The sequence below is a fragment of the Lagopus leucura genome, unplaced genomic scaffold, assembly GCF_019238085.1.
Source record: "Lagopus leucura isolate 7727_CA_CO unplaced genomic scaffold, USGS_WTPT01 Super-Scaffold_760, whole genome shotgun sequence".
Classification (NCBI taxonomy): domain Eukaryota; kingdom Metazoa; phylum Chordata; class Aves; order Galliformes; family Phasianidae; genus Lagopus; species Lagopus leucura.
Window position 1 is genome coordinate 2,480,594 of NW_024962257.1, and position 8,880 is coordinate 2,489,473.

The window sequence follows — 8,880 nt, forward strand, 5'->3', positions numbered from 1 at the left end:
TGTGGAGAACGCGGCCGAATGGGCGCGGGGAGCCGGGATCCCCGCTGTGTGAAATCAGTGTGCGGACATAGCGGGCGCTGCGGCTGCCTCGGCAGAGCCCAGCAGCACCCCGGCCATAGGAACTAAAGAGGGCAGGTGTAGAGGGATATAAGGAAAGCGTTTGTTGCACTAAGAGCGGTGAGGCTGTGGCGCAGGTTTTACAGAGCCGTGCCCCGTCCCTGCGCGCAGCCCAGCTGAGGGGACGCGAGCCCTGGTGGAGCTGTGCTCCCTGCTCAGTGCGGGGGGAACCCGAGGGTTCGTTTCCCTTCCAGCTCACAGCATTGAAAGACCAAAAGACAGCAAGTGCGAGGAAAGCCTGTGGTGACCTCAGTGTGGCCGAATTGAGGCTGTGGAGAGGCAGGAGTGGGGCAGCTCGGGGAGGAGCCAGAAATGAGCCTGCCCAGGTGGCACAGCTGGGGAAAGAAGCGCCGCGGTGAATTTATGTCATCAGCCACGTCCAAATAGTAACTCACCACATAGAGTCGCACATGGCTGCGGAAGAGACGAGGGAACGCTTTAGGAGCTGCCTATAAATCAGGTAAAAATAATTAATAATACATATAATATAATATATTAATGGTATTTCTATGACATGATATGGATAATATACATTAATATATAAATACCTTACAAATAATTCAGTGTGTTTCCATTTCATCAACAATCACTGGCCAATGTATTTACTTTATGGTAAGGATTATACATTTCATTATAAATGGCTTGCTGGGCATGTCAGCAACTTTTACATCTCCATTCACTTTATTATTAATAGTTTCCTGAACAGTAACGGCATAATAATGCACACAATGCAGCATGAATATTTGATGTGGCATCTATAGTCTCCCATTTATCATTTATAACAGGCTACAAAAACATTATAAAACATTTATTACAAATTTATAGATCACTTTATACTAAAACAAAGTTGTGTTATAAATACATTATTAATCCTTTATGCCATTTATAGGAATCCCTTGTAATAAGGCCTTAGCATATGTTGCCACACAACTGCAACAATAACAGAGCAGTGAGGCAAGTAGGACATACGGCACAGTAAGCCTGCTCTCAAGTACTGCGTATAATCTGGGAAGGATGGGACAAACATCTGCACTCAAAATTAATCAGACTACCAAGGGGCCAACCTAAAGAAGAGCTGGGTTCACTCAAAATAGTTTCTTTTTCTTCCCCCTCAAAAAAAAAAGAGCCTTGCTTTCTCGCAAGTTGGAAACTACTGTGCTGGAACACTGAAAGCTGAGCTGTCCTGGTTTGTTTCCAAACCACCTTTTCATTAGATTGATGAAATTTCATGAAAAGCAAGCTGGCTAACAATGGGCAGATGGGTCCTTCCTATCCTCTGTCATCAGGTCACTTAGCCAAGGGGCCTTGTGAGAAATAAAAAGGAGGTGATGGGTTCAGGAAATCCATTTGTGGGTTTTCTCTTGTTTGAAGTCCCAAATACTGTTTTGTTTAGCAGTATGCATCCCCCTGCTGTGCTTGCAACCTAAATAGAGCAGCACTGGGAAATGAGGAGACAAAATTGATGTTTGGAAATGGAGTTGTTGCCAATCAGTGGTGGAAATCAGCTTCTGAGCCTAGCTTTGACACAGCTGTAGTTGCCCCTTTCAGATTTAATGGCCCAGATGGGGCACAGCACAGGGAATGATATCTGTTTGTTTTTTTTTTTTAATATATTTGTTTAACATGACAATCTGTCTTCCAACAAACCCAGCTTAATGAGTCGATGTGGTCAGTGCCTTCTCATTACCTCGCACTTTGGGAAGGGGCAGCTGGGGCTGGGTGGCAGGGGACACCGATCCACAGAGTGGAAAGCCAGGCTGGACTATGAGAGCAGCTGCTATTTTCTGTATGTCACAGGACACTACATGTCACCTACTCCTCCCCATACTGAGCCCGGTCATCTGTGTCTGACTGAGGCGAACCTATCAGAAAGGCATCCAGGCTTGCAGACACCAAAAGAAGAGTCTGTTAGCCATTGGCTTCAGGCTGCGCATCCCAAGAGAGCTAAGCTGGAGACAGAGCCCTTGCTCTACCAAAAGAAGCAGGTTATGTTAAGGTGATTAAAGTGACATTGCTGAACAAGTTAGCTAAAGCACTAATAGTACCACTGCCCCAATAATGGCTTTTCAAAACACAGGCATCAGCGACTTGTGCGGTGTTCTTAGTTGGTGATTAAGGAGGGCTCTGCAGGAGTTTATAGCTATGATGAGTCTTTAATGTACCAACAGGTAAACTAACAACCACTAGAGAGAGGAACTGGGGAGGACAGGAGCAGAACTGTCTTACAGCTGCTTACCCATTACCAACAACTGCTGATCTCACAGGACATTCCTTGCAGAATGAAGCTCACAAACGTTTACTCTGGATTGCGTTCTTCCCTTTTACACGTTTTCCTTGGAGGTGCCTTACATGCCCTTATCCCCATTTTGTGCACCTTGCCTTCGTGCCTCCCAACGTGTGTTCAGATGCTTTTGGAGCACAATAGGCCATGGATAAGGAGGATTTATTGTTTTGTATTTTCAGACATTTTTTCCTTCCCTCTCACTCCTTTTCAGCTCCCTTCCTAGATACTGGACTACAGCAGAGAAATGCTGAGTGCTTTTTGACAGTTGTTATGACTAGTGGGGATCACTCTCTGATACCACCTCTTAAATTTATTCTGGCTCCCATATGCAGTATCCTGGGTTTTACCATTAGTAGAGTAGGAGCTTAATATATGACAAGAACAACCCTAAAGCCCAATGAAAAACAAGCCAACATTTGTTACTTTGAGGACCCGAGGAAGAAGGAAAGGGTTGATTCCTCATATCAGGCAGCACGGGGCCTCAACCAACACTTTTCATAAGAGCGCACAACATCATAGGCTGAAAAAGCACATCTTTTAACTATTGTGGGAAATCAGTAGATCAAATTGAGCTACTTCATAATTTTGCTGCAGGCTGTACACAGGGCTGTTCACTCTCAACAATAGGAAGTACGTGCTGGAGCCTGGAGCTCTCATACGTTCCCTTGCCAATGGCTTACATTAAATTGAGGGATTCAAAACAAGAAGGAAAAAGCACACGTCTCATCAGTAACATGCCTCATCAGCTCTCTCTTCCCAGAAGGCAGCCAGGCTGACTCCACAGAGACAGAGAGGCCCAAACCAAAGGAAAGGAAGCTTCTACAATTTCACAGCTACTAACACAGAAATGCTTCTGCATGATACTGCCTCTCCATGGAGCCTGGCTAGTATGACCTTCAGGAGAAGAAAATTATTAAAAAATTCAAGTCTGAGCACGAATTTCCACTGAAAGAAGATGCAAGTGAAACGTGAAGTTGCAGAGAAGGGCACTTTGGTAAATCTCTCTGCAACATACGCCACTGAGAAACTTGTGAATGGTATAGCTATTATCCCAAATCCTCAAAACATCAAAAACAAAGCATCAGGGCAAATTGTGTCCTGCCACCCAGGTGAAACACAGTGCCTGACTAAAAAGAAGTCCACCACCAAGTCTCTCTCTTATTATCCATTACTGTCAAGCTGGCCTGTTGGCTTTCTTGTCCCCAGCATGGAAAGGTGAGAGACAGGCAAGAAATCCATCTCAGAAATTCATTACCAAGCAGCAAGGATAGGAAACTACCCCAAACTACCCACCTGCTGCATCCTTCCCACCAGGTGAGAAGGAAAAATGGAGAGAGATAACAACTGCTTTGTAGGGCACCAGTGAAGCTCAGGGAACTGAAAGCAGGGCACAGACAAACAAGGATGGTGCTGGTCAGAAGCTGACCTTCCCTTCTCTTCAGAGAAAGCTGAAATGGCCGGTGGTGATCTGTGACCCTCACACAGCCATGACAAAATGCAATTCTCCAAGAGCCACAAACTTCACTGCTCTTATCAGAAAGCGAAAGCAAAGGTGTTTTGCTGATCAAAACCTCTTTGGATCCTAAGATTGTGTGAGGTGAACCATATCTGTCATGGCATCACCATGGGAGCAGGGCCCGCCCTGGAGCAGGAGCTGGCTTGGCAGCTTTGAAATGCTGTGTTTTATCAGCGGAGCAGAATTTAAAGCCCGGAAACACGATAATGTTTGTTAGTGATTAACAGTGTTAATCACTCTTAGCAAAGAAGCCCTTTGCCTCTTTCAAGCTCCTTGCAGACACAAGTAAATGAAGCCTCCATTTCACGATGGCGTGAGCAAATAAAGCTTTATACTTGTTCCACTGGAAAACAAAGTCACGTTTTCAGCATTCTGCTTAGAGCTGAACTCTGAAATCCATCTGGTTCCTTACCAGGAAGAGAGGCCAGCTCTTACTTCAGGTTTCCAGCTGGGGATAAAACCCTTGAAATAAAATAATTTTAAAGGCCAAGACTTTCCACTTTTGCCTTAGATTGGTATGAAAGGCTACCATCTGCCTTACTTCCACCCAGACCAAACCTGAAGCCCCACATTTTATCTGAGGGAGAACAGGTTGCACAAAGCCAGGCATGCTGTAGGAATGCAAAATTCAGACTTTCTATCCAGCCCTGCTCTAACTCTGAGACCACCACGTGCCCTCGGCCCCTGTGGGTCCCTGGCTGCCTGTGTGGGTGCAGAGCAGGGGACACAGCCTGGTGCTGTGGCTGTAGATGTGGTTCAAAATGTTGTACTCACCCTGCGCAGAGTGCCACGAGTGGTCTCACTTCTCTCCAATGACATCCCCAATAAACTCCAGAGAGGGCAAATCTGCAAGCATTGCCTTAGTTTTTAAATCTCATTATTGATTTAAAAAAAAAAAAAAGAGGTAATTTTATTACTTTTATGGTATGCTTTCTGTTATTTGCATAATTGTTCAATGCTAATAAGACAATTAGCAATTCTTACAGCTTAATAATTACCCAGTAATGATAATGACTGGCCTATTGTAGCTTAATGATTTTTTTAATTGTTGCTGGGGGTCTTGACATTCTTTTGTCCAATATCTTCCTCAGATAGAGATGCTGTTCACGCAAACAGGGCAAGGCGAAAGGCAAGACAACACCAGCTACACAGGACAAGCAGAGATGTTATTATTAAGATCTCTTGAATTTAAAAGGAGAAAATACAAACTCTATTTTCTGCTGCTTTTGGGTGGTTATTTAAATGCATGGTAAGGCAAAGCAGAGGTTTAAACATCAATCCACCTTAGGCAAATGCTACCTCTATAGAATCCAGGCTGCTTAGCTGGTGTGGGGCTGGCCTTGACATACACAAAGCTAACGAAAGTCTTAACATTTTTACCTTTTAGTGAATAACTCCTTGACTTAAGTGTGAATCATGCTGTTTTGAACTGCAGTGTGGCCAGAGGGAAGTTAATTGAGATCAGACAGGGCCAGAACTGTAGCTGTCACCAACTGAGGTCACAGATGGAATTGGCTGAAGATGGCGAGGCACCAGGGAGCAGTCATAGACTCCTCAGCCCACATTTACCCGTACACAGTAAGTAATGGAGATGGACTTTTCCTCTCTCTTTTTTTGCACAAAGCTTCTCGCATGCTGCTGCTTGCAGAGCAAAGTCTCTCTCTCCTTCCTCTAATTTTAAAGGCTGGCAAAACACTGATGCCTCTGTCCATGAAAGCCTGTTTGCTAGCAGTTACCTGGAGAGCCTCTGCCTCTCCCTGCCTTTCTGTTGCCAGGAGCAGGTCAGGCAGATTTGCCTCTGAGGTCAGAGCTGGGTCTCTTCCAGTTCCCCATTGTAATCCATTCCCCAGGGGCAGCTGCCACTGAGTCAGGCAGGCAACTCCCCTGTTAGTCCTGTTAGTCCCAGCCTGCTCTCAGCCAAACCAGCACCGCTGCCCCTGCCCTGCAGCACCAGCATGCATGGGAGCATGCTATTGCCACATCAGACTCCATCCAGCTCAGTCTCGATAAATTCCTGCCAGCCACTGCGTGCCTGGATGGCTGCTCTTGTTTCTGCTATCTGACAGGAGTACATACACGTGGTGAGGCTTCATGCTGGGTGAGTGCAAGGACTTGGGATGAGAGGCACCACCTCCATCCCCTTCCCAGAGGGGAAAAAAAGGGGAAGTCTTGTGACTCCCAGTCCAAAGTTATGAAGTGTAATAATCAGTTCAAATAATAGGGATCTTCTCTGCTCCCTCTCATACATTCCTGCTAGTGTTCTGGTGTACTTATCCGGTGCTGTTCTTGTGAATTTCCATGGCATATATGATGTATGCCTGACTTGCTCAGGATTGTGCTCTTGGTATGGATCATTAGATATGAATGTGGGCTCATATAACATTTCCACCATGGCTAACTCTCCCAAATAGCAGATGCCTTTTTCCATAGCAGTCCATTTCTTCAACTCAGGCATCAGATCTTCTTCAAAGATCTTCCCAGATACAGTTCTACGTCACATCTACTGATGTTTTTGCATTGGCAGTTGTTGTCCAAGCAGAAAATGCAACAGCGACTGCACCCTTCCACGTCTCCAAGACTGCATAGGCTGAAACCTAGGGAGTGCCCACCCTCTTCCCTATGAAAGTTGTCTGCTATTGCTGCAGCAGACATCCTCTTTCAGAGAAGCACCTCAAAGGCAAACCGAAAGCCTCCCAGGTCTAGGAGAGCTAAGAGTAAGAGCCATGGTAGGTTCAGCTCTACAGGAGAAGGAACAAGCCAGCCCTGAACCCCCACTCTGGGCAGTGGAAGGCTTGGAAAAAGCCCCACTCGGAAGCTGTGCTGGAAGAATCATTATAAAACATACTGATGGCATTCCTACCCTGTCCTTGTCTACCTGTGCTTAGTGGAAGGGATCTGCAGCCCCTCCTTTGCTCCCATCCTCTACCATCTCCATACAGCAGGCACTCAGACAAGAAGAGCGGCTGCCAGCACAGTATGGTGCAGCCACAGGATGAAGAACAAGCCTGCAGAGAGTGTTTCCTTTCCCTAGAGCTGGATGGGATTCTCAGGATATTCTAGGACACCAGCACTGGCCTGGGAGTAGGCTTACTCCAGGTGGACACACCAGACACCATCCCTGACAGACCACAACTCACCTAGGAAGCTTTCAACTGCAGCATCATGTGGCAAAGGAGCATCCAAATGATCTTGCCACTTTGAGGCATGTCCTCTGACAGCCAGACAGCAGCAGCAATTTCCACTGGGTGAGCCTTGTGAGCTCCCCTGGGCTCAGATAGGAGCAGTGCTGCAAACCTCCTCCTCACTCCTCTTCTGAGTGAGTCAATGTCTCTGAAAGACGCAGAACATGGCCCCAGCCCCCAGAAGGAGCCCAGCAGACCTGCTAAGGATAATGCTGTCAGCTCAACAGGGATGGGAAGAGAGAAGGTGCTCAGCCAGGCAGAGATGAAAGTTACAGAGTGCTGATTAAAAGGCGGGCGAGTGTCAGAGCATCTGTAATGCTGTCGCTAACCATCTCAGAGCTGTCACAGCTGCTAAGGATGGGCTCCCACAGCACTCCTGCCCCGAGCTGTCTCTTCATATCCAGGCACCCCTCAGCTGCCCCCTCTCCTCTCAGCCATGATCTGGTTTCAGTGGCATGCTTCAAGCCAGGGCAGGCTGCTCAGCTCCATTGCATTCAAGCGGAGGATGATAACAGAGCAAACACATAGCAGGAACTTTCAATTTAGCAGAAAACAGGCAGGGAAACAAATCACAGATGATGCTTTCTCTATTGGGAGATTAGTAGAAATACCTTGCTCTACAGCACAGCTTCTACCCTCTTACAAACTTTTGAATTCGTTTCCTGATCTCCCAAAAGAGACGAGCTCTTGATAATAAAGATGCTGTTTCCACCTTTTCCAGCACACCTTGTTCCCCACTGCTCTGCAAAGCCTAGCTACCCTGCAGCAAGGGGTGGTTAAACAGTTCTGTCACCATCTGAGTGTTCTCTTCTCCTCTAAACTTGGCCTCCAGGCAGACATCATAGAATTTGAGGCCAGCCACACCATTCCTTTTTACCCATACATGTTTGTAGTTAAAGCCCTGGAGCAGGATTTTTGGAAAGCCCCATCCAAAGGGAGGCTCTTCAGCAAAGAATCACTACTTTGATTCTGTCTTTGCTGTGATAACAGTCCTGTTACATTTTTATTTCTCCTTAGTTCAAAGTCCTGTGAAAAGCCCTTTCCCAGCCAGTCCCATAAGTTCCCAGAGGCTCTGGGCACACAGCAGCACCAAGAGAAATACTTCCCTGCTCTGACAAACTGAGCAGTGTTTTAATGATGCCTGATAAGAGACTACAGCGAGAGGAGCCAGTAATCTCACTGGGAACCCTTTAGACAGGCGTTAATCCTGCTGTCATTGAGCCCCTCAGGAAAACCATTTCACTGACTTGATCTTCTTCAGCTGTTCCTCCACATAATTTATATCTAACTAATTGCCACAGTAGTGGCTCTGGATACGAAGCAGATGCTGCTGAGGAAGAAAGCATGTTGCATCCTTAAGCAATAGCTCTAATCTATTTAAAGGCAAGGCGAGGCTACTTAACAGTGGTTGGGAAGTTCATCTCTCTCCCTTTTCTCCTCCAATTCTCTGCAAAGCAAGCAATTCATAGAGCATAAGCATTCAGTCATAGCATTTCTTGTCTGCAAGAATGGACAATACTTCTTCATCTTGCCCCCCACGAGGTTACAACTGTCTCTCACAAGAGGGAAAGAGACAAGTGATGTGAAAGCAAGCCAGTGAATAGAGTAAGACTATGAAATGGGCAGTGAATTCTCCGCAGCAGAGGGATGGAAGCCACCACCTTTTCTGTTCTCCCATGACAGCTGGCAGTAAACAACCACATCGATCAGCAGACAAGGACTAGGAGAAGAATCACAGGGAGAAACTGGCAGATACCAAAGAGGATGGGAAAGCTAGAAAC

General features: G+C 46.4%; 1 long non-coding RNA gene across 1 annotated transcript; it reads left to right on the forward strand.

Annotated features, from left to right (window-relative positions):
- The first annotated feature begins 9 nt into the window (after positions 1–9).
- On the forward strand, positions 10–6,686 carry LOC122175948. The gene is made up of 3 exons (XR_006177582.1): positions 10–577; positions 5,353–5,495; positions 6,442–6,686. It is a non-coding gene; the product is annotated as an uncharacterized LOC122175948 (long non-coding RNA).
- The last annotated feature ends 2,194 nt before the right edge of the window (positions 6,687–8,880 follow it).